The sequence below is a fragment of the Acinonyx jubatus genome, chromosome C2 (genome assembly GCF_027475565.1).
Source record: "Acinonyx jubatus isolate Ajub_Pintada_27869175 chromosome C2, VMU_Ajub_asm_v1.0, whole genome shotgun sequence".
In the NCBI taxonomy this organism is placed as follows: Eukaryota; Metazoa; Chordata; class Mammalia; order Carnivora; family Felidae; genus Acinonyx; species Acinonyx jubatus.
The window spans coordinates 26139027-26162985 of NC_069384.1; the positions used below are offsets into that span (position 1 = coordinate 26139027).

The 23959-nt window shown below is 37.0% G+C and overlaps 1 protein-coding gene across 2 annotated transcripts in view; it reads left to right on the forward strand.

The window, feature by feature from the left end:
• LOC113604776 (uncharacterized) overlaps window positions 1-23959 on the forward strand; it is a 591327-nt gene that overhangs the window by 243681 nt on the left and 323687 nt on the right. The gene's annotated exons all lie outside the window — the stretch shown is intronic.

The following is a 23959-nucleotide window of genomic DNA, read 5'->3' on the forward strand; positions in this document are numbered from 1 at the left end:
TATCAGCACAGAGCCCAACAGAGGGCGTAAACTCACGAACTTAGAGATCATGACCTGAGCCGAAGTCAAATGCTTAACTGACTGAGCCACCCAGGTGCCCTTGCAATTATTTGCTTTGACGAAGCGATCCTGAAATTGTTGAATACTGTGTATTATATTCCTTTTGACAAAAATTATTATTATTTTTCATCACTAACATAGAAGGAACCAGATTTGTTTTCTGTATTTTATTGCTGAAATAGGAAAACAGCAGTTTTATAGTGTGTAGTGTGCTGGTTCACAGGGTAGCTGGTGCTTTCCTGAGAGTAATTACTATCTGACCACAAAATAGGGATCCTCTGGGTACTGCCAAAATACTGCGTGGACATGGGATGCCCTTGACAGGTGGGAGCCTTCCTCGCTAAGGCTCAATCAGAAGAGTTAGTGATTGGAGAAGAGTTTGAAGCTCTATGCTTTTCAGGTTTAGGTAACATTAGTGGAGGTAGTGGGAGAATTTCAGAAAGACAGATGGATAGGTCTTCGCTATATTTGAAAGCTGCCTTAAGCGTGTTAGGCATAAAGGCTTGAAAGAGCTCAGCCCGGGGAAGTATTTTCCTCTTTATTCAATGTGTGTCCTCCTCATAGTCAGGTCCCTGAAATGACCTGTGAAATGTGGTTTGTCAGTATCATTAACTTCCATGATTGTGATATGGGTGGAACAGAAAGAATATTTGTAATCTTTGGTAAACTTCATTGGTCTTCCATGAATGGAAAGCATCCTCACTTGGGTTGATCCATGTTTGTCTCTTTTATTGTTGCTTTATGACTACATTTAAAACTGATGCCTGGGGAAGGAGGATGGTGGGGAATGAGGAGGATTTTGAGTCTATTTTGTGGGCCCAAACCTGTAGGATGAGCAAAGTTTCAGTAATTGTGGTCCACTTTCCTTTTGGCTTGAAGTCCAGATCTCCAGTGGGTTTTTGTGGTATTCATTTAGGGTCAGAGTGACCTTGTTCTAAGATGGCTTCTGACATATTACATTTGACACCGTGTCCTGTACTTGGCAACTTTTCACCTGCCACGAAAAGCTCTGCCTTCATGCCAACGCCGGCCAGACCTTGAGTTTCAAACCAACGGGATAACGGTTGGCAGCGGCTATAGTGACAAGCCAGTTGTCTGCTTTGCAGAAGGTTGTCAAGAACTCTGATGACTAAGGGCTGGTCTGGAAATAGCTAGCATTGGCCATGGGCTGATTATAAGAATCACATCTTTGGAGGATTTCAATGGTTTTGAAGTTCCCTGCAAGCATGCTTTTTCCTTCATCAGAGCAAAACAAGTCAAAAGATATGAGCAAGGCACATGTGAGTAATACTCAGAAAGCAAAACAGGTTAATGTGTAAAACACTCCTGGAAAAGAAAAAATCCAACTCTTTATCTTTTATAGCACATAAAAACATTTTCCACTTGGCAAATTGTGTTTCTTTAAAAATAGCATGGACTCCTATGGTATGAAATTAGAAAAGAAAGAGGAAAGTAGTCTAGCATGCTTTCAGAAACTTATGAATTGAATTTTGCCTGTATGCTGAATCTGAAAATAGTTGTGTTTTTTTCTCACTAATGAAAAGGCATTATAATTGCTTGTCCCAACAATTCTTTTAAATAAAAAAACTATCCCTAAAAGAAATTAGGACACAGTTTTGGCAAGAAGCAGTTGCTCCACTTTGTTGTTCTGTTTCTCAGAATGTATTGTTTTTCTATTAGAATAATGTCAACAAAAATACTGTCACTGCCTTACGTCAGTCCTTTCCTGCCATCTCTGTAACAATTTCTTTTCACTGGCTTTTTTAGTTATCATGATAGTAAATTTTAAATAGTGTTAAAAAGCTTTTTTATTATGGGAAATGTTAAACACAGAAGTAAAGAGGGCAGTAGAATGAATCTGCATTATCCATCTTCTGAGTTTTCCACTCGTGGTCAACCTAGTTTCATCTGAAGTCAGCCCTTCTACCTCTATTGGGTTGTTGGATTATTTTGAAATAATCCCCAAGTATAAAATTCTTTACTCTGTATTTATTTCAGTGTATGTATCCATAGAAGACACAGACTATTTAAAAATCCAACCACAATATAAATATCACACTTTAAATATTCTAAATATGAAATATCCACTTAGTGTGCACATTTCCCCACTTAAAATTTTTAAATTGGTGTTTGAATCAGTATTCAGATGAAATCATCACATTGTATTTCTGAATATACACATTGCTATGTCCCTTAAATCTTGTATTAATTTCTAGGTTTCCTTGTTCTGTCTCTTTATTTTTCCCTTAGAGTTTATTTTTTGAAGATACTGAATCACTTTGTCCTTTGGAGTTTGTCACATTCTAGATGATGTTAATTGTATTCCTGGTGTGTCACATAATCTGTTCCTGTGTCTCCTATAATTTCTGAAAACTTGTAGTTATGTCTAGAGCCTTATTTTGATTCAGGTTTGATTTCCTGGCAAGACTCCTTCAGAGGTGGTATAGTGTCCTTACATCATATACAGGAGGCACGTAATTCTGATGGTTTGTCTTTGCATTACTAGCAGCCATTAATATTAATTTCTTAGACTCATTATAGATGGGTCATCTAATTTTATCAATGCCACTAAGTTTCTGGATATGTATGAAGATAGACATGGTAACATTTCCAATTGTTTGGATGTGTGAGGTCTGAGAAAAAGTAGGAATTAATGATGACTTCAAGGATTGGGCCTGAATAGGATTGAAGAAGAATAGGGTTGCCATCAACCAAGATGAGAAAGGTTTGTAGGTTGAGCAAGTTTTGTGGAGGGTGAGAGTGGAGTCTGGAGTTTAGTTGTGGACTTGTTGACTTGGAGATGGCCGTTAGGTATCTGTATCATTCAGGGTTCAAGCAGAGAAGCAGAAACCATGTGTATATATAATACATATATAGAGTGAATATATATATATATAGTGAATATATATATGTGTATATATATATACACATGTGTATATATATATACACATATATATACATATATACATATATATACACATATATACATATATATGTATACATATACATATATACATATATATATATATGTAGATGTCCAGTAATGAGATACATGAAGGGATTTTCATCTCTCTCTGTATATATATGTACGTGTGTGTATATATACACACACGTACATATATTGGATATAAATATACTGGATATAAATTCAGTAAATGAGATATACTCTACTTTATTTCTGGATATGGACCAAAGGTAGACACATAAGCTAGAGATATACAAAATAGAGATACACAGATCCCTTCATATATCTCATTATACTGGATATAGTTCTAGTATATATAGAGATAGAAATGTATGAAGGGACTTGTTAGACTTGACATTACACAACTGTAGGTGCTGTTTAAACAGTCTCTCTGTGGCTCTTGTCTTTGTGTCCTGTACTGAAGCTTGAAGTCCACAGGGTAGGCAGATTGGAGGTAAAGAAGGATGAAAGGTTGAAGAGTACAAAGAATAGCATATACTGGAATATATAAGCAAGGTCAGTTTATGGTACCTTTGACCTTGATGGTATGGCCTCCTGAAGAAGCCAGGGCCCTTTGTCAGAGAGGTAAACATAGACACTTGGCCCTGGGATCTAAGCAGCTAAAAGATATTTCAGGAGCTAGTGGAGTGCATCTGCCTCATGCACACATGGAGAACCAGCAGATACATAAAAACATGTGGGAATTAGAAAATGGCTGCTGCTTCACTTCGGCCCTCCCAGTATTTCATAAGAATCTCTCTTGAGACCCAGCCAAATGAGAAATATCTAGAAAAGGAATTCTGGGAAATAGTGTAGTGTAGCCGGATTGGTACATGACAAAACCACCACAACATCCAAATAGAAATGTTCAGTAGGTAGTTGAATGTATTCATCTGGAGTTTGGGAAGAATAAATATGGAAGTTGTTAGTATATATGTATGGTTTTTAAAGATTTGAGACTGAATTCAGTCACCAAGGGCATGAGAGTAGAAAGAGAAGGGAATACATCCAGGGACTTAGATCTAGTGCTCTCCAATTTTAGGAGATTGAGGGGAAGAGAGAGTGTGAGAATAAGCACTGAGAAAGATGATGAGTAGGAGTGATCTAGTAGCGAAATCAGGAGAGTAGGGTATTTTGGAAGCTTTGTGAAGAAATATGACAAGGAGGAAAGAGAGGCTAATTGCGTCAAATTCTGCTGATAGAACAAATGTGATAGAGACTGTCATTGACTTTTGATGACCTAAGGAGAGTATGGAGAGAGATTGAGGACTGGTCAAGTGGATCCAAGTGGTCACTTCCACATTAAGAGGTTGAGTAGAAGAGGAAGAAGACTGGGAAGGCATGGCATGTGTGGTAAGAGGAAAACCAGATGTGTAATGTCAAAAAAGTCAAGAGAAGAAAGTGTTTGAAGAAGAAATGGCAGTGAAGAAAAGCATACAATATGGTGTCCTAGCTTTGAGTCCCCTGAAAAAAAAGCTGAAGATGAGAACTTGGGTGCAGGTAGTTTATTTTTAGGAGGTAATTCCAAGAAGTTGGATCTAAAGAGTGAGGGAAAAGCCAGGGAAGGGTAAAAATTAAGAAAATTGTGCATTATTGAACTGGTTATCACTCCAGGACTCCATTTAGAAGATACTTTAGAATCTTTCCTGCATAGAAATGGAGACTGTATGGAATATTGCCCTGGTTAGGTAAGAATTGTCACCAGATGGTGTATTACTTTGCTAGGGCTGATTATAACAATGTACCACAGACTGAATGGCTTAACCAACAAAAATGTATTTTTTCACAGTTTTGGAGGCTAGAAGGGTGAGATCAAGAGGTGTTGGCAGCATTCATTTCTTCTGAGGACTGCGAGGGAAGGATCTGTTTCTCCTTGTCTTGTGGAAGGCCATCTTCTCTCTGTGTCCTCACATCCTCTTCCGTTTGCACTTATTTGTATCCAAATTACTTCTTCTTATAAAGACACCAGTCATACTGGATTAGGGCCCATCCTAATGAACTTATTTTATTTTTTTAAATGTTTATTTATTTTTGACGGGAGGGGGAGGGGCAGTGAGAGATGGAGACAAAGGATCCAAAGCAGGCTCTGTGCTGTCAGCATGAAGGCTGATAGGGACCCCGATCTCACAAACCATGAGATTGTGACCTGAGGCCAAAGTCAGATGTTTAACTGACTGAGCCACCAAGGTACCCCTGAACTTATCTTACCTTAATTATGTCTGTAAAGATCCTGTTTCCAAATATGGTCACATTCTGGAGTACTGGGGATTAGGACTTCACATATGAATTTACGGTGGACACAATTCAGCCCATAACCAGTGGTGTTAACTTTCCCATCCTTCTGTGATACCTCATGCTAGGGTTGAGCAAATTCCACGAATTAGTGAAACAGTTGTGGAAGACTATCTGGGTGGCTCAGTAAGCCCTTGAGGTGGCGTTCTGTGAGAGTGTGGAGAATTGTTTGCCACAAATACAGATGAATTATAAGTAAGCCAAGGTGATATGGTACAGGGCACCTAGAATATCTCTCAGATGTACTGGGATGCCCCGAAGTCATGATCACTAACCTGAGTGGTCTTGCTGCCTGGAAGACTTGGCTACTCATTGTACATTTTTCTACCACTGCTGAGCACCTATTTCATGTCTTCTCTCCTTGAACTCCTAGCATGTCTTTCTTCACCTTTAATCCCAGTTGATGAACTTGCTGTCAGTTTCACTGAGAAAATCACGTGATTCAAAGAAGACTTTCACAGGTGCATCCACCTCCTGTCATAGTGCCCACACCCCGTACCTTCTCTTCTGTTATGTGGATGTCAGTGCTGCTAGCTGTGGCTACCCCATCCTCTGACTCTCACCTCCTCTTCCCCAGTCAAGGATATTTCTTTAGTTCTACTTCCTCACACCCTCACTTTTTTGACATCAGTTTTCTACATTTAAAAATATGTCTAGAACCCAGATGCTTTTTACTGCTTTCACATCACCATGCTTTCCATGCTACCATCATCTCTTTCTTGGATCACTTGTAATTGTACCCTCAGGCCTCCCTTATTTTGCATTTACTCCTCTACAGCTTATTCACAACAAAGTAGCTGGAGTGATTCTGTTAAATACAGATCAGATCCAATCTGTCCACTGCTTAAAATCTTCCAGTAGCCTCTCACCTCACTTAGAATAAAAGCCAAGAAGAATTTCCTATGATCTGGCCTCAGTTTCCTCACTGACATCATCTCTTGCATCCTCTCTCCTTCTTGCTCACTCTTCCCATAGTGACGTTCTTGCTTTTGCTTAAACATGCCTGCCACACTTATGCCTCAGATCCTTAACAATTGCTGTTTCCCACTCCTGCCTGCAATGATCTTTTCTTACCCAAAGCAATGTCTTACTTTGGGTTTTTGCTCTAATGTCACCTTTCGGAAAGGCCTTTCCTGATCTTTCTAACATTTCAAGTCCCCTTTCCATATTTCATATTCCTCTTTTTCTACTTTATATTTCTTCTTGACTTTTATTACAACCTAGCATAGGATATACTTATTTATATTGCTTATTTTTGTTTTCCTAAGAGTGCACGCTTCCCACAGGACAGTGGTATTTGTCTTTTATTTTTCTTCCTAGCACCACCTCTTTGCCATCATAAAACTCCAAGCTCGAGCCTTTCCCTGTTCTTTGAAGCCATGTTTGAATCAGCCTGAGAGACATGCTCTGCTCTTCCCTACAAGTCTCATTATCTAAGTGATACATTTTTACATACCCTGTTGGCATATGTGTGCAATCATTAGACTTTATACCAAAATCAAATTTTGAGGTCTATCTTGAGTGACACAAGAGTGTGGATGCAGGGTAAATGTGAATAAATGCAGCCATTTGTGTAATCTATTACAGTCAGCATTTGCTACTGTGTATTAGTCACAAACAACACTCCCCCAACACGTCCCCCCCTCAAATCTCAGTAGCTTATAAAGATACATTTCTTACTAATGTTACAATGTCTTATTATATGGTAGGCTTCATTCTAGTTCTGTTGGCTGTGACTGTGGCTATGGCTACCGATGTCACCACAGTAAGCTACTAGCTGCTATCCACATGGCTCCTTTGCATTCTGGAACCCAAGCATGTCACCACAGTAAGCTACTAGCTGCTATCCACATGACTCCTTTGCATTCTGGAACCCAAGCTGATGGAACAGCCCTCATCTGGGACATGCAGTTCTGATGTCAGAGGAAAAGAGCAAAAGGGCTGTGACAAAAACATAATGGCTCTTAAAGTTTCTATTTGAACGTAGTATAGGTCACACTTTCTTATATGCACTTGGCCAAAGCAAGGCATATATCCATGCTCAGTGACAATGGAACAAAAATAAAAACGTTTTCCACACAAGGCATTACAAATCACATGGCAATAGATGAATAATCCTTCATGGAAGGGAGGAGTGTAATTTGGAACAATAATATAATCTACCCAGGAACTTGTACAAAAAGATCAAAAGCTTTAAATTTTTCCTTAGTTTTCATCCACAAATTGTTTAGAAATTCAACCCAAGCAGACAAGATGTTTGAAAGTGAGGTGAATCATCATAGTCTTGTAGAAGAGACAATTTAATCAGTAGTGAATTTGTTACTATATTGTGATACGATATTATTTATTCATTAAAATGATACTATAAAAGAATACTTAACAATGTAGAAAAATGTTCACAATATTGTTGTGGTAAAAGTTTATATACAGAGTATATACCAAGAGGCTAGTACATTTTTAAAAGTTTTAATGGTGGTACAAAAAACAAAACAAAACAAAACAAAAAACACAACCGTACAATTTATCATCTTAACCATTTTTAAGTGTTTCAACTTATTTATTTTTAAGAAAACAATTATTTATATAACTGTGTATTGGGAAAATACCAGAAGGAAAGACACTTAAACATTTACAGAAATATCTCTGTGTGTTAGGTAAATTCCATTTTCTACTTCTAATTTACTTTTATTAACTAAAATCTTAAAAGAACGTGTGGCTTTTGCAATATAAAAGTATAAAAAACAACAAGTGAAAATTTGGAGATCTTTCATGTAAAGAAATATGGAAATTCAAATTTTTATTCAAGAATGCCAGGGGATAATAGGTAATAAAGTATGAAGTATGCAGTGCTTATGCAGGCTGAATTTGGCCCCCGGATTATGATCTTTTAAAAATGTTGTTTAATGGATTAGTGATTTTTTTTTCTCAGTTGGCACTGATTTGGATAACACTCATCAAAATGTCCCAAAGCATGCAGTGGGAATACCTCCAAATGATAGAGTTTAGACTGTCAGTATCCTGTGATGTGGAAAGGAATGTATGATCATTCTAGGGTCTAGATTTTTAAAATATGGACTATTTCCCCAAGAAGTAGAAGAAAAAAAGTATAAAACAGTTTTGGCTTATTGACATCAGTTGGATTTATAATATCTGGCTAGTTAGAAAACTCCCCTTTCGTGCATCAGCAGTTGGAAAGCAGGGGCTTTAATCTTGAATACACTGTATCAGAAGCCTTGACTGGGTCTGCATCCCTGAGGTTTGGGTGCCTGTGACTGACTGATGGCCAAGAGCTCTGCCAGGCTGTAGTAAAAGAGACCAGCAACTGCCTTAAAAAGTGTATGTTAGACAGCACATAAATTTAATTTTCAAACTGCTTTGTCAATAGTTAGGGGCTTCTTAAAGTTAATTCCCACATTTATTCCATAGAACCTACATGATTTGACTGCATCTAATACCTGAGGCACAGAGTAATTAAGTGGGATGTTTGGATTGGAATTGCAGGGCTTTGCAAATTATTTCTCCCCCTTAAATGCTAAAACAATGTAGTTTTCAATTAGTAAACTAAATAATAGTAAATTTCCAATAAATTAAAGGTAGGTATGATGCTATTCCACTAGACAGGAGGAAAAGGTAGAATAGAGACACTAACTTAATATTACAGTTTATGCTTTTGGGGGGGTCCTTTTAGTGTAAGGGGCAGATGGCCTGCAATGTACAGTGTTTTCTGGGCCATCAATATGTTATATTTCATTCCCAGGATTCTAATATGAAGGTTAAGAGTCTCCATTTAAGAACAAAGGAGTATAAAATGCATAATTTAAAATGATCTATCAGTGGTGATCTCATGAAAAATAATTGCTAATATAAATAATTTTTTATTTAGAGAATTCTTCATATTTTATCTTTGGTTTCTTTTGTCTTAAAAAGTTCAGATTATTCTGTGAAGTGATGGGGGGAGAGTTTTGCTGTTTGCTGTTTTTCCCTTTAAGCCTCAGAATGATTTCTTCAAACAAAAGCTTATGTGAAAGTCTAGTTTATTACACGGAGCTGCAGTGGTGTAGGAAAACAGTGGTGTAGGAAAGAGGTTTGGAGTCCTGTTCAACTGGCTTCCTTGACCCAGTGCTTTTTGTAGGCCCTGATGCAACTCCAGAGATCTCCGAGGCTCCAGGAAAAGCCAGTTTGAACCATTAAATTCAAGTATAAAGCAACACAGCTTTGCTCTCAGAAGCAAATCACCATATTATCCCTCCCACCATCAACACTTTAAAAAATAGCTCCCCTAAAACACTGCAAGCTTATAAACTGTGGTCAGCTTTCAGGAGTTTACGATTTCCACCAAGGAAATGTTTGAATTTCAACATTTCCATTAAAATGATTGAACTGTATCACATTTTCATAGGGAACATCTGTTGGAGTTAAATTTAACATGGTCTTACCTGTAATTAAGGCCACAAAAGATTTATTCAGACACTTGCACACAGGGTTCAGCATGCCACACACACCAGCCTCTTATTTTAATGCGAGAGGATAATCTGTAGCTTGGTAACATGGAGCCAGAGGTTATAGAGTCCAGGTAACATGAGGAATAGAAGACATAATTTTTTTATGTATGGAAAGAGGCAGATTACCTAGAGTTTTAAGGCAGAACAAAGAAAGCTTTGAGACTTGCATAAATCACTTATTACAGGAATCACTGAATGTTTAGAATTAAGCCATGTTCAGGAGAAGACAGCAGAAATGTGTTTGAATTCCTTCAAGGTTTTGATCTTCATGCAGCCCAATTCTGGATCAATTATTTTGTGCTCAAACCAGCAGCTCATAGGTGTGCAGGGCCATACATAATTTGTGGGGTCCAGTGCAAAATGAAAATGTGAAGCCCTGTGTTCAAAAAGCAGAAAAAAAAGTCCTGCTAAAGGCACTAACATATAAAGTTTTTTCCTTTCTTTCATGGTTTCTCTCTGACTTACCATGATGAGTTTTATCTGCTATTTAATGTCATTCTAAGTAAAGAGGAATTAAAATTTTAAATCATTGGTATGAATTTTACTGTTCATCTTTATCTTGTGAAATACCACTTTTGTTGCAACTTTAAGAGCACTTAACTCTTAAGGAGAATCATCAAAATTATACAATTCATATTTTGTATCACATACATGCATGCATGTTTTATTCCTACCAGAACAGTGGAAACCCTACCCAAACTAGCTCAACTATTTCTTTACCATTTTTTAAAAATATTTTTATTTATTTTTGAGAGAGAGAGAGAGATAGAGAGAAAGAGAGAGAGAGAGAGAGAGAGAGAGAGAGAGACCATGAGTGGGGGAGGGGCAGAGAGCGAGAGGAAGACACAGAATCTGAAGCAAGCTCCAGGCTCTGAGCTGCCAGCCTAGAGCCTGATGTGGGGCTTGAACTCGTGAACTGTGAGATCATAACCTGAGCCGAAGTTGGATGCTTAACCGACTGAGCCACCCAGGCACCCTCTTTATCACTTTTTGATATGCCACACATTCTACCAATACCCTCTCCCTGCACTTACTGATAAGAAAGGATTGAAAGGAAAAGTCCTATGGATTTGACCATCTTCCCCTTCTATAAGATCACTGTCAGCTTAAGTGGTTGGTTAACACAGGGAAGCAATAGGAGGAAAGGATATTATGGGGTTCCTTTGCTATTTCTGTGTCTGAGAACACTATTGCCTTCTTCGTATGAAATATGTTCTAGTTTGAAGGGATAGCATGGCTTCCTGGAACTTGACATTTCCACTTAGTCGTAAAGGTAACACACTCTTTTGGATTCTCACTGAATCTTAACCGATCTCCCACACACCTTGGGTCTACCAGAATTCTCTGCTCAGGGGTATTGTGAACACTATTTACAAATGACAAAGGGGCCTAAGTAATAATTACCTGGGTAGTTGTTGTTACTATTACTAGTTATTATTGTTATTGTTTGGTGATTGGCTTAGTCTGTTTGGGCTGCTATAACAAAATGCCATAGACTGGGTGGGTTATAAACAGCAAACATTAAACAAATTTTTTTTTGAATTAGGTAATCTCTATGCCCAATATGGGGCTTGAACTCATGACCTCAAGATCAGGAGTTGCATGCTTTACCAACTGAGCCAGCCAGGAACCTCAAAGTAGCAAACATTTATTTCTTCTAATTTTGGAGGCTTGGAAGTCCAAGATCATGGTGCTGGCAGATTCAGTGTCTGGTGATAGTTTACTTCCTGGCTTCTAGATGGCCATCTTTTCACTGTGTACTCATGTGGTGGAAGGGGCAAAGGAGCTTTCTCTGTCCTCTTTTATAAGAGCACCAATTCTGTCCTTGAGGTCTCTACCCTCATGACCTGATCATCTCCCAAAGGCCCCACCTCCCAATACTATCACCTTGGATGTTAGGATTTCAACTCCCAAAGTGAGTTTTTGGGGGACATGAACATTCAGACCATAGAGTGATAGAATTTCCCCACTTTGGATTGGCTATGTCTTCAAATACTTTTCATCATGGACCTGTCCATGCCTTCTGTTTCTTTTCTGCTCAGCACTGTCTCTTTTTTTACCATGTCCAGTGGTTTTCATCCTAGCTGATTTTTTTGGTCAAAGAAGAAAGTGGAATCAATGGGAAGTGCTAGATGCAGCTTGTCTAGAAATATTTCCCCTCCTTCTCCTCCCTCTCATAGATTTCTTTTCGTCCTGCTACTTAGCATATTTAGGTTTTTCCATCCTGTTTAGAGTTTTTCCATCACCTAGAGAACTATTAGTTGTGATTAAGCTTTTTGTTTTCTCAGGATTTTAGATTTTAATATTCTTTGGATTAACCTCTTAGAGTAGGCTGTATAGTAGTCCTCTCAGAGATGCCCATGTTCTGATCCCTAGAACCCATGAATATGTTACTTTACAGGGTAAAAAAAGGACTTTGTAACACTCAAAGTAAGAATCTTGACAATGGGGAGATTATCCTGGGATTATCTGAGTGGGACCACTCTAACCACACAGATCCTTATAAAAGGGAGGCAGCAGGATCAGAGAGAGAAAGTGAGAGAAGAAAAGATGGAAACAAGTCAGAGAAGAGGGAAAATACTTCACTGCTGACTTTGAAAGTGAAGGAAGGAGACCTGCACCAAAGAGTATAGTTGCCTCTAGAAGCTTGAAAGGATGAGGTAAATTCTGTCCTAGAGTCTCCAGAAGGAAATAGCCCTGATGATACCTTGATTTTAGATAATTAAACTGATATTGGACTTCTGACCTCTAGAACTGTAAGATAAATTTGTGTTTGTGTTTTTTTTTAAGCCACTGAATTTGTGGTGAGATGTTGGAGCAGTAATAGGAAGCTAAAACACCTCTTTTGATGATTTGGTAATTAAAAGATTTCCCCTCAGTGATGGATTATTTTTACTTAATAAATCCTAGTGTTATGATACTAACAGGAGAATTTTGATCTTAGTATATAGGCTGAGTATCTCTAGAAGGGTCTGAAGATTCTTTGTTACTATCTTCGTCTAATGGAATTATATGAAATAAGATCAATTTCACTAAATCCTTCAAAAAATTGCAAAACACAGTTGATGAAAGTGTGGAATTAATTTTAGTCTGTTACCCAATGTTAACATATTTGATTATAAACTATGACCAAGAAGATGTGTATGATACAAAGAGAAAAACTTGTCCTCATGTAGTTTATAATCTACTAGTAAAATAGAACAGTACACAAACAACTGCAGTACAAGTCAAAATATAAATGTCATGAGAGAGATACAATATGATATTGGATCTTAATGCAGGAAAATAATGTATTCTGGGTGACAGAATGGGAATGTTACCAGATTGGATATCATGATATAGTTGTTACTTGCATTGACATTTTAGGTAGTGAATAGGGATTTGTTAGGTGGAGTTGGAGGAAATAGTGAGAGAAAAGTGTGTTTCAGGTGAAATGAGTGATGTGAACTGAAAGGTGGAAGTAAAATAAAATAGGTATTAATTTAGGAACAGAGTAAAAATAGTCTCTTCCAGAGTAGAAATAGATGGGCCTTTCTGGAATGTGGTATGTATAAAAGGACCTAACAGGAGCTAGTGTGGAAAGGTGAAGAGTAGTGAGTTCAGAAAACACTGAACACTGTTTTTAGAAGTTTTGGACTTGGGTTCTACAGGCAAAGCAGTTTGATGAGTTTGCAGAGCCAAAGGGAAACATAGGTAGAGATTTTTCAGTGGGGGTTAAACATGTGTACCTGAAGAGTAGGATACAAGAGAGACTTAGAGTCAAAAACCTAACATTTATTTCTGATTATAGAATAATCAAACCTTTATTATAATAATCAAACCTTGGATAAACCTTTTCTTGGTTTGCTCATTTGTAAAGCTATTGTTCTGAAATGGATTGGTGGATGAGATTACTTATAGGTTTTATAATCTCTGACTCTTTGATACTGGGATTAATTTTGGGGTCATGCAGAGATGCCATAGTTTAAATTGTGGGGATAATTGAGACTGTAAAGGAGTTGATGTAGAAATGAAAGGGAAAATCTCAAAGGATAGAACATCCTGGAATATATAGATATATGGGAAGTATAGGAAATGGAATGGGAGAAGTTTACAAATGAGATGTCAGGGAAGCAAGAGAAGAGTTTGGGGTCAAGGAAGCCATTAGAGAGAAGGATGCCAAAAAAGGGCAAAGGTAAGGAAGTTTTAGCTAAATTTTGGAGTTGAAATAAAGGTGAATTTTAAATAACTAATAATAATAATAATAATAATAATAATAATAATGATAATAATAAAAAGAACTGAGGAAAGATTTCATATGGGGCAGGGTTTTCCAAAGAGATGGAAGAAATAAAACCAAGGATGCTGTGGTGAAGTTAGATATAGAAAGAAGGAGGTACTCTTCCTCTTTACAGAAGATGGGAAAGAGACAAGGTAAGGATTGAGAGACACCTTCAGGAGGAACCTGGGAAAGTGAAGAATTTCAGGGTGAACAACTTCCATATTCTCAACAATGCTGACTGAGGTGATTGAATATACTGAGGGTGAAAAGAGTTGTTGAATGGTAGAGGGTTTGAAGGAAGAGGGAAACTGAGCCATCAGTGCTGTAAGTCCAAGGAGTTAATAAAATTAAAACTAATTTTAATTAATTAAAACTAAAGTAGTATAATTAACTAACAAATAATGACAATTTTGAAAGTGGTTTGCAAAGAAGAATAATGAGGAAAAATGTGTTTGATTAAATATTAAAACATGTTCTAAGGTTGCAGTGATTAAAACATTATGGATTTGCAACAAAACCAGGCTGAGTGATACGTGGATTAAAATATGTAGTCCAGAAATAGAGCTGAGTAGATATAACTAGTTAGCTTATGATAAGGAAGATATTAAGAATCAGCAGGAGGAGGGATGGATTTTTCAATGTGTAATGTTGAATCAGTCTTATCAAATAGTTAACACTTTACATTTGTTAAAGACTAAGCTAACTTTGTAAAAACAATGAAGTCTAATTTTTCCTTCCTCTACATGCCCCAAGTTATAAATGACCCAGGATTAAAGTGTGAAAACAAAATTGTAAAAATGAAGGAAACAAAAATGAATATTTGAATAACTCTTGAGGGTAGATGGTTATAAGCATGAAATATTCAAATTTTATTCAAATTCAAATTATTCATATTCAAATTTTAATGGAAAGATTGATAGATTTGATTCTCTCCAAAATATTTTTTAAAAGGTGGAGAGTGAGAATCATAAATACAGAAAAAAAAATTGCGTGGTTTCCAGAAGGGAGGAGAGTGGGGGTATTGGCAGAATGGGTAAAGAGATTAAGAGGTAGAATCTTCCAATAATAAATAAGTCATGGGGATGAAAAGTAAATATAGTCAATAATATTGTAATAACGTTGTATGGTGAAAGGTGGTAACAGCACTTACCACAGTGAGCACAATTTTATGTATAGAAATGTCGAATCACTATATTGTAACCCTGAAACTAGCGTAACACTGTATGTCGACTGTACTTCAGTAAAACAAGGAAAAAAGTGGAGGGTGAGAGAGATGGAAGAACTTTAACCAAAATGTTAGTAATTCTCTCTGGATAGTGGGATTTGGGGTCATTTTTACTCACATTTGTATACTTTTCTGTATTTTCTCCAGAATAGGAATTCTTATTTGTAAACTAATGTTTAATCTTGGCAAAAGATAAATGAAAACTGTTCACTATTTGGAGGTGCTTGGAATGCAAGAACTTGAGGCGAAATGAGTCATTATTTGGTACTGTTTTGGCAGTCTAATCTGTTGAAGTGGGAAAGTAAGCTGTGAAATATTCTGAATATTAGGGGCTGAATAAAGTTGGTAGGTGATATATGGGCTTTTAAGATGTTGGTGAGAAACTGGTTACAGGGGCAGAATAGGAGAGAAAGCAGTGAGAGAGACAGAGTGACTAGGAGCCCAGAGAGTGGAGTCAATGGAGCCTGTGAGGGCAAAGGACAGGAGATTCATTGGAATGCACCTGATGGCCGGATAGGGAGATTCTGAGTTGTAGATTTCAGAAATGAAAAAATTCAGAGTGATGGTCAGGTACAAGGAATAAATGTGTTTTTTTTTTAATTTTTAAGTTTTTATTTATTTTTGAGAGAGAGACAGACAGACAGAGTGTGAGTGGGAGAGGGACAGAGAGCAAGGGAGACACAGAATCAGAAGCAGGCTCCAGGCTCTGAGCTGTCGGCACAGAGTTGGACATGGGCTCAAACTCACTAACAGCAAGATAATGACCTGAGCCAAAGTCCAGCGCTTAATCAACTGAGCCACCCAGGTGCCCCAGGAGTAAATGTTTCTTGTAAGGAGTTGACGTAGCTTGGAAATGAATTTCATTTGAGTTGCATAGGGTAAGCTATTGTCACCCAATGTTTTCATGGAAAGGAAGGATTTGCTGAAGAAAAAACTAAGTTTGCTCCTAAAAGCATAAAGAATTGGAACACCATGTTTTTTAGATTATTTGTTAATATCAATGATATAATTATTTTAAAAAGGCAATGGCATTAATACAATATAAGCCATTGCACAAACTCTGTATGTACATAATTTGTGCATTTTGTAAACAGTCTGATTTTTTTCATCCTTTAATCTTGCATCTTCTCCACATTTCCTATTTCTTAAACTGCATTTAACATTCCTTCTGGACTCCTTTAGCAATACTGTTTTATTTGCAGAAATATCTATGCAGTTTATAAAAATAAATTAAGGGAGTGCCTGGGTGGCTCAGTCGGTTAAGCGTTCGACTTTGGCTCAGGTCATGATCTCACGGTTTGTGGGTTTGAGACCCGCGTCGGGCTCTGTGCTGACAGCTGAGAGCCTGGAGCCTGCTTCGGATTCTGTGTCTCCCTCTCTGTCTGCCCACCCCTCCCTGCTCATGCTCTGTCTCTCTCTGTCTCTCAATAATAAATAATTGTTAAAAAATTTTTTATAAAAATAAATTAAGTTATGCAGTCTTCACACATGTCTGATGTATTTTAAATTGATTAATTTTAATATGATCAGCACTATCCCTATATTAGGTGACCTCTATGATTTATATTCGTTGAAATATAGTTGTATGATTTAATAAAGGATCCACTGAAAGGAATCTGAATTGAATGATTGAATTTGTTTACACATCTACGGTAGAGAAGAGTGCAAATGTATCCTGCAAAAATTAACAACCTTTCTCTGTTGATTGTTCATCATTCCTGCCAACCCCTCATAAAACTCAACTTTTATGTTGTAGGGATCTTTATCTTCTGAAGTCAGCTTTCATCACATTTTATATGATTGCCTATTTACTACCCACTTTCAGATATTATTCTCTGTTAAAGGTGAAAAGTCTGTCTTATTATCTTTTATGCACATAATGAAATTGAAACTCAGTGAAGTTCCCTGATTAGAACAAGGATACACAAAAAATGATAGTTATGTGCCTAGAGTTAAAAGTGTAACATAGGTTCATTGCACAGAACCACATTTTGAAAATGCTTCACACATAAATGTAAATATAGTTTTTCCTAATTTCTGTTGACTCAAGATGCTTAATGAAAGGTCAAATGAAGAATAAGCCACAGATCTCTAAAGGCAAATAATTTTATTGACATAATTTCTTTAGTTTGATGAGGAGTATATTCTAATTCTTAATATCAGTTAGTTTTTACTTGGAATTTTCCTGTCTTTTAAATTTAATGATAATCAAGACTTAGCATATTCTGCAAAAAACTTGAAACATTTAATTGAAGCAATATAGGCAGTGTTCTAAATTTTCTATTCAAACTTTCTATTAAAATTTTAAAATAAGCTTGAATCAAAGAAGATTTCTATAGTTACAGAAGTTTTTCATACTTAAGACTCTTTAAATGCCACTGTTGGGGAGTAAGTATACCTGTCTCTTTCAAGATCCTTCTAGCCAGACTAAGAGTAAAATTGACATGAAGAAAATCAAGTTTAATTTCATACACATGGGGAATCCACACAGGCATGGAATTTCCAAAGACAGTAGGAAAAAATGAGGTACATATGTCATTCTGAACTAAGAAAGAGCAGGGCAAAGATCTAGGTCTTCAAAAGGATGGAATGCAGTTTATAGGAAGATGAAAAACAGTAAATGTTTAGTAAACAAATGTTTGCTGGGACACTCAGAAACGATGGGGCAAAGAGAGGATTTTGATCAAATAGGCCCTGCATAGGTTCCTCCCTTTCTACTATACCTAGTCCATAGTATAGTGTAATTATCTGTGGTGATAGCTGTCTCCCTGGAGCAGGTCTTCTATTTAAATTTTTTTAGGGGGCACCTGGGTGGCTCAGTTGGTTAAGTGTCCACCTCTTAATATCAGCTCAGGTCATGGTCTCATGATTTGTGAGATCTAGCCCTGCTATGTCTCTTTGCTGACAGTGCAGAGCCTGCTTGGGATTCTCTCTCCCCCCCTCTCTCAAAATAAATGAATAAACATTAAAAAATAAACTTTTTTAGGCAGTTGTCAGGGAGGTAAAGAGCTTTCCCTAAATCTTCTGGGTTTTGATTGCTGTTTGTTTGTTTATTTATTTATTCATTCATTCATTCATTCATTTATTTATGAGCGCATGAAAGCATGAATGCAGGAGGGTCAGAGGAAGAGGGAGAGAGAATCTCAAGCAGGCTCTAGGCCCAGCACAGAGCCTGTCAAGGGCTTGATCCCATGACCTTGAGATCATGACCTGAGCTGAAATCAAGAGTTGGATGCTCAACTGAGTGAGCCACCTAGGTGCCCTTTGATTGCTTTTAAGTCAAAATAATCTTCATGCCAAAGTGGTCAATCTGGGGGAGACTGCCCTTAGCCCCTACACTGCATGTAGGTTTCATAGTGTTGTTCCTTCTTACTTTTGCTTGCTAATTATTTTCAAATTGTAAATCTGAATTGCTAAGACACTGTAACAGGACTGTAGTGATGTTCACTGTTTTGGGCTGCATTTTGTCCTCCCCCAATTCATATGTTGAAGTCTCAGCTCCCAGTACCTCTGAATATAACTACATTTGGATGTAGGACCTCTCAAGAGGTACTTAAAGTTAAGTGAGGTCAGATGCGTAGGCCCTAATCTATGTGACTGTATTTGGAGATTGGGCCTTTAAAAAGAAGTGATTAAGTTAAAATGAGGCCAGTAGGGTGAGACCATTATCCAATATGACTGGTGTTATATAAGAAGAGAAAGAGACGGTAGTTATGCATACACACAGAGAAAAGATCATGTGAAGGCATCAGGAGAAGGAGAGAGGCTTCAGGAGAAACCAGACCTGCTGACACCTTAATATTGGACTTCCACAAGTCCAGTATCAAAACTATGAGAAGTAAATTTATGATTGTTTAAGCCACCTGATGTGTGAAATTTTGTTACGGCAGTGCTAGCTGACTAATATGTCCACTAGTGGATGACTTTTCCCCCCAGATCATTCTGTAAGATTGAAGCTTCAGGTTCTGTAAATGAATCAGTGCTTCACTGTGTCACTGCTCTGAAGCAAATGGAAATTTGAATTTCCTGGACCCTTTGTGGATGGAAGGCCTGTGTTAATTGTTCTGGAGGATTTAATTGTTGGTGCAAGAATCTCCAGAATTCCTTCTGCCCAGGTGATTGTGGAAACATGAGGTAGGATTGCTCCCTAACTCACCTTAGTTTGTGTAAAGTTTGATTCTGTGAAGTCACTGAGATCAGGAAGGATGGGGGTAACTGTTTGTTACCACACATTTATCCTTTACTTTATCCATTCTGATACAGCTCTGTGTTCTATTTGTTACACAAATGAGTGATAGCTAACTAATATTTTCCTGCAGTTATAGAAGACATCCAAAAAAAAAAAAATCAAGTATCACCTTGTGGATACATGACCAGCAAAAACATTCCAATACCTTTGTTTATGCAAATTATTGTATCCACAGATAATTTGATCATTCCTATTCATCTCCGTGGAACAAGGTTAAAAATACTTTATCCATATCAGGGGAAGAATATTTGGGAGATTAAAGGCCTAGAGCTGGCAAATGTGATACTTCACTGTTTATAGAACAGTATTGGCAAGATTCCTAAACATCACCATTTATAAAATCATAAAAACCCCCTATTCAACATGAAACACAGCCAAAGTTCCTTTGCACAGTTTTGCTGCTGTAATTGAAACCACTTAGGGCTGTTTATTGTTCTAAGACCAGAAACAATAAAGATAGCATAAACAAGAAACTGACCCAGTGTGATGCTATCGGATGAATCAAAGAAAAACAACGAAGTTTTTACATACACAGTTGAGCTCACTCTCTTCCTGACTGTGATTAACATGCCAGCACGATGCTTTATATTATCTTTTTTGAAATTGGGGATGAGGGAAAGGGCAAGCCTGCAGTGGTTATAAAGATAGCTCTGTCTCAGTATGTTTCTCCTCTCTTCTTTTTAATTTATACACTGTAACATAAATCTGACGAGGGAGAAAATAAAGCTAATATTTCAGCGCAGCCAGTCATTCTGTACTTCATAAAGAAAAGACAGAACGTTTATCTCTTTATTTAAAAAGTTTGGTTAAGGAGTTGAATGGACCTTACATAAAGAAATATATATTAAGAAATACAACAAAGACCCAAAGTTAAAGTGAACGGATTCCCAAATGCTCAAACTCCTAGCAAACTGGAACAGAGCTCATAAATTGAGAAGGCAACGGAGGCCAACTGCGTGGTTTTTAGCCTTCCAAAGAAGACACGGGGCCATTACTTCTGCTTTGTTTTCAGCGCTTGTGTTGGTAAAATTTCAAATTCAATTCTGTTGATTTGTGTGACTAGGACTCAGGTAAGAGAAAAAGGAAGGCAGAAGGAGAAAGTGGTTTTAGGGTGACCTCCTCTAAATGGTTACGGAAGGTACCCCTCTAGATATCCAGATGCCACTAAATGTATTACTTGGATAAAGCCATCAGCTGAATTCGTCAAGAGGCAACATTAGATATGGTCACCTGTAGTTAGATTCAGGAGAGAGGAGACTAGAGGTTCTACCAGCTGCGACTTCAGATGGGGAGGTAGCCAGCTGTCTAGGACCCTGACCAGAGCAGTATCCAGTGCCAGACAAGAGCAAAGACCCGAAAGGGGAGTTGGGGGGGGGGGACCATGAGTGGGCCTTTCCTCCATCTGGACATACTGTTTCTTTGTTTTGTTTTTGTTTTCTGTTTTTAGAGTAAGGTTGGGGAAATTACTGCAGGTCTAGAATTTAGAGTCTGGGTTTATTTGAAAGAGAATGTTTCATAATGGAAGGGAGTATGGTGATTATTTGCACTATTATTGTTACTCGTACTATTTCCTGTAATACCAGGGGAAGGTCTGCTCATGGATGATAACATTCAGACCCGTTTTGTAAATCAGAGAAGCAACAGACTTTTGCACAAGTAGAAGTGTATTGTGTACATTATTGTTCCTTCTACAAATGCGTGTTAATATTTGCTATGACTAAGATACTAGGCTAGTCATATTATTCATTAGTCATGTTAACTAAGAGATTTTTATGGTTAACTTTTTCAGTACACCATTAAGTGTAGGTTGCTCTTTTTACTGCTGTATTATAAGTATGTATGTTTGCTTAGGTTTAATTTAAGATGAAAAGTATAATTTGCTATCTCTGTTAGGGAATATGTTCTATCTTTAGTGGTTTATCAGCGTAATGTGTTTTCAATTCTTGTTTTATCTCTATTACTATATAGTCCATGGCAGAATATCTGTTTGACATCCCTCTCCCCTTAAATATATTGCACCTATTTTAATGTCAGCAATGTCATAGGTACCCCATAAATATTTGGTGAGTGAATGAGTGAATATATAATTGTTTATGTGAAGAAAGGCTGCAAATACTGTATAACCCAGAACATACTCTGCAATTCAGAGTAATCTTTAAAAAAAAATAGGTTTTGACGACATATTGATAAATGTTAATTGTAGAAAATTAAAAAGTACAAGTGTCCACTTTCAGACAAGCAAAATATATATAAGTGTCCAATTTGTGTTGTCACCAACACACTTAATCATATTTTCACTTAGTCTTTTTATAGTGGTAAGAGACGTATACAATATTAGGTGATAATAGCTAAGACATAACTGTCCCTGGGAATACTTGTAAAAGGCAATTTTTGGAGTCACAGTATCTCCAGGAGCCCATGAAATGATAGTGGGACAAAGGCTGTTGGATTCATATTTTGAGATGGGATTAAATAGTTACGAGAGGATAGAATATATACTGAATTGTATTGTTGCAGCATTTAAATATACTCTCTCCCAACTGATTTAACTTTTGTTTTCCACAAATATGCTCATATTGCAAATAAAGGAAATAAAAGTTCAAGTTTAATCTAAAAGACCAGCCGTTACTAAGAGACACTGTGGTATAGTGGTTCTCTAGAACCAGAAGGCCTGAATTCCAAGCCTAGTTCTGCTACTTACTAGATGAATAATCTTAGGCAAATTACTTAACCTTTCCATGCTCACCAGTAAAATTGCTAAAATGCTAGACTTGGCCTCATTGAGCTGTTGTGAGGATTAAATGGGTTAATAAATGTTAAGAGTTCAGAATAGTTAACTAATATTAGGACATCTAATCACTTCAGATTTGGAAACAGTCTTGGAGGAGAAGGATTGAGAGAAGAGCAATTGAAATAATTTACAAAATAAAAGAATCTTAAAAGGGAAAATAAAGGGTATAAAATATGCATCGCCTGGTGAAAGGACAAAGAGGGGAGGGAACATAATAACCACCTACTCATCTTTGAAAGATTCCAGTAGCAAAGAGAATTATTTAACATGGTACAAAGGAATAAAACTATAATGAATAAGTCTAAGTCTAGAAAGAAAAACATTTTGACTACACATCAGGAAAGTGAAAAAAGAGATACTTCTTCCAAATGAGAACAATGTAATTGTGGGCAGCCTCCCAAGAAAGGTGAGTGAAGCCTTGCTGGTGAAAGCATTTGGATACTGCAGTGTGTGAGATAATGTAAAAGGTCACTGTCCTGTTCAGTTTGGAAGAGGAACTCGGGCAGCTTTCAACATGCCAAATGTAAACCTTGTCTTCTTTCTTTCTGCTATGGCAGAGAGAAACTAGTTCATCAGTTGGAATATCAGACCTCTGTGCTCTTTATTATATCTGCAGGACCCAAACATTTAGTTCATGGCAGGAATAGATATGGTTAAATAAAGTAAAAAATGAAAATGAAAATGCACTTCCTTCCTAGACAAATACTGTAGTAACTCCAATCCCATAGGCTACAGGAGAGCCAGATCACCATCCTTTGGTCCTGAGTGTTGCTGTGGGTCTTGTACCTCTAGGCCAGCTGGGCATCCTGTCCTGCCTTCACACAGATAGCACATGTGTTGGCCTGCCTTTGTCTGGCCTGTCGAAGTTTGTGTTTAACATGTATAATGAGAGAGACCAAGCTTTATTCTTGGATACTTGCTGTTCTTTTATATTGTTAGAAAAGGTGAAGCTAAATTTCCATGTCACGTAAGAAAATTCAATAAACAAAACCAGAGATCCAAGTCAATATATATGGTTTCTAGAAAATGAGAACAATGGGAAACTTGTTTCCAATATACAATATATCAAGTGAAAAGGCAAAATAAAAAGCAAAGAGCAGACCAGAACTGAAAATGAAATACAACATATATTACCTGCTATAATAATGTTTTTAGGTAATTTGATTACTTCTTTGGAAGTATCCATAAGGATTTGCTTCTAATACTCAGATAGAAAAATATTTTAGATTTGTTTGCTTTTCTTCCTAGAGTTGACCACGTATAGATTCTAACAAAAGCAATGTAGTAAGCCACTAGTGAGGTTGGAACTATGAAAAGAAAAACCTGGATGGCAATATTTAATCTTCAGATGTTTTGGTTTAGTGCAGTTCAATAGTAATATCTTACATGTTTATTTTTTAACATTTTTAGCATTTTTAAATTTTCAAGTGAATTTTTTTTTCATTTGATCATTTCATCATTTTTATTTATAATTTGGAGAGTTCAATTATGGTTTGGGAGGGAAGTCCAGTCCATGGGTAAGAAATACATAGACTTTGTTTCTACATGAATATATTTTACAGAGATTTCTGTGTTTAAAAAATTAGAAAAAATTCCAGGAAAAAATATTAGTAA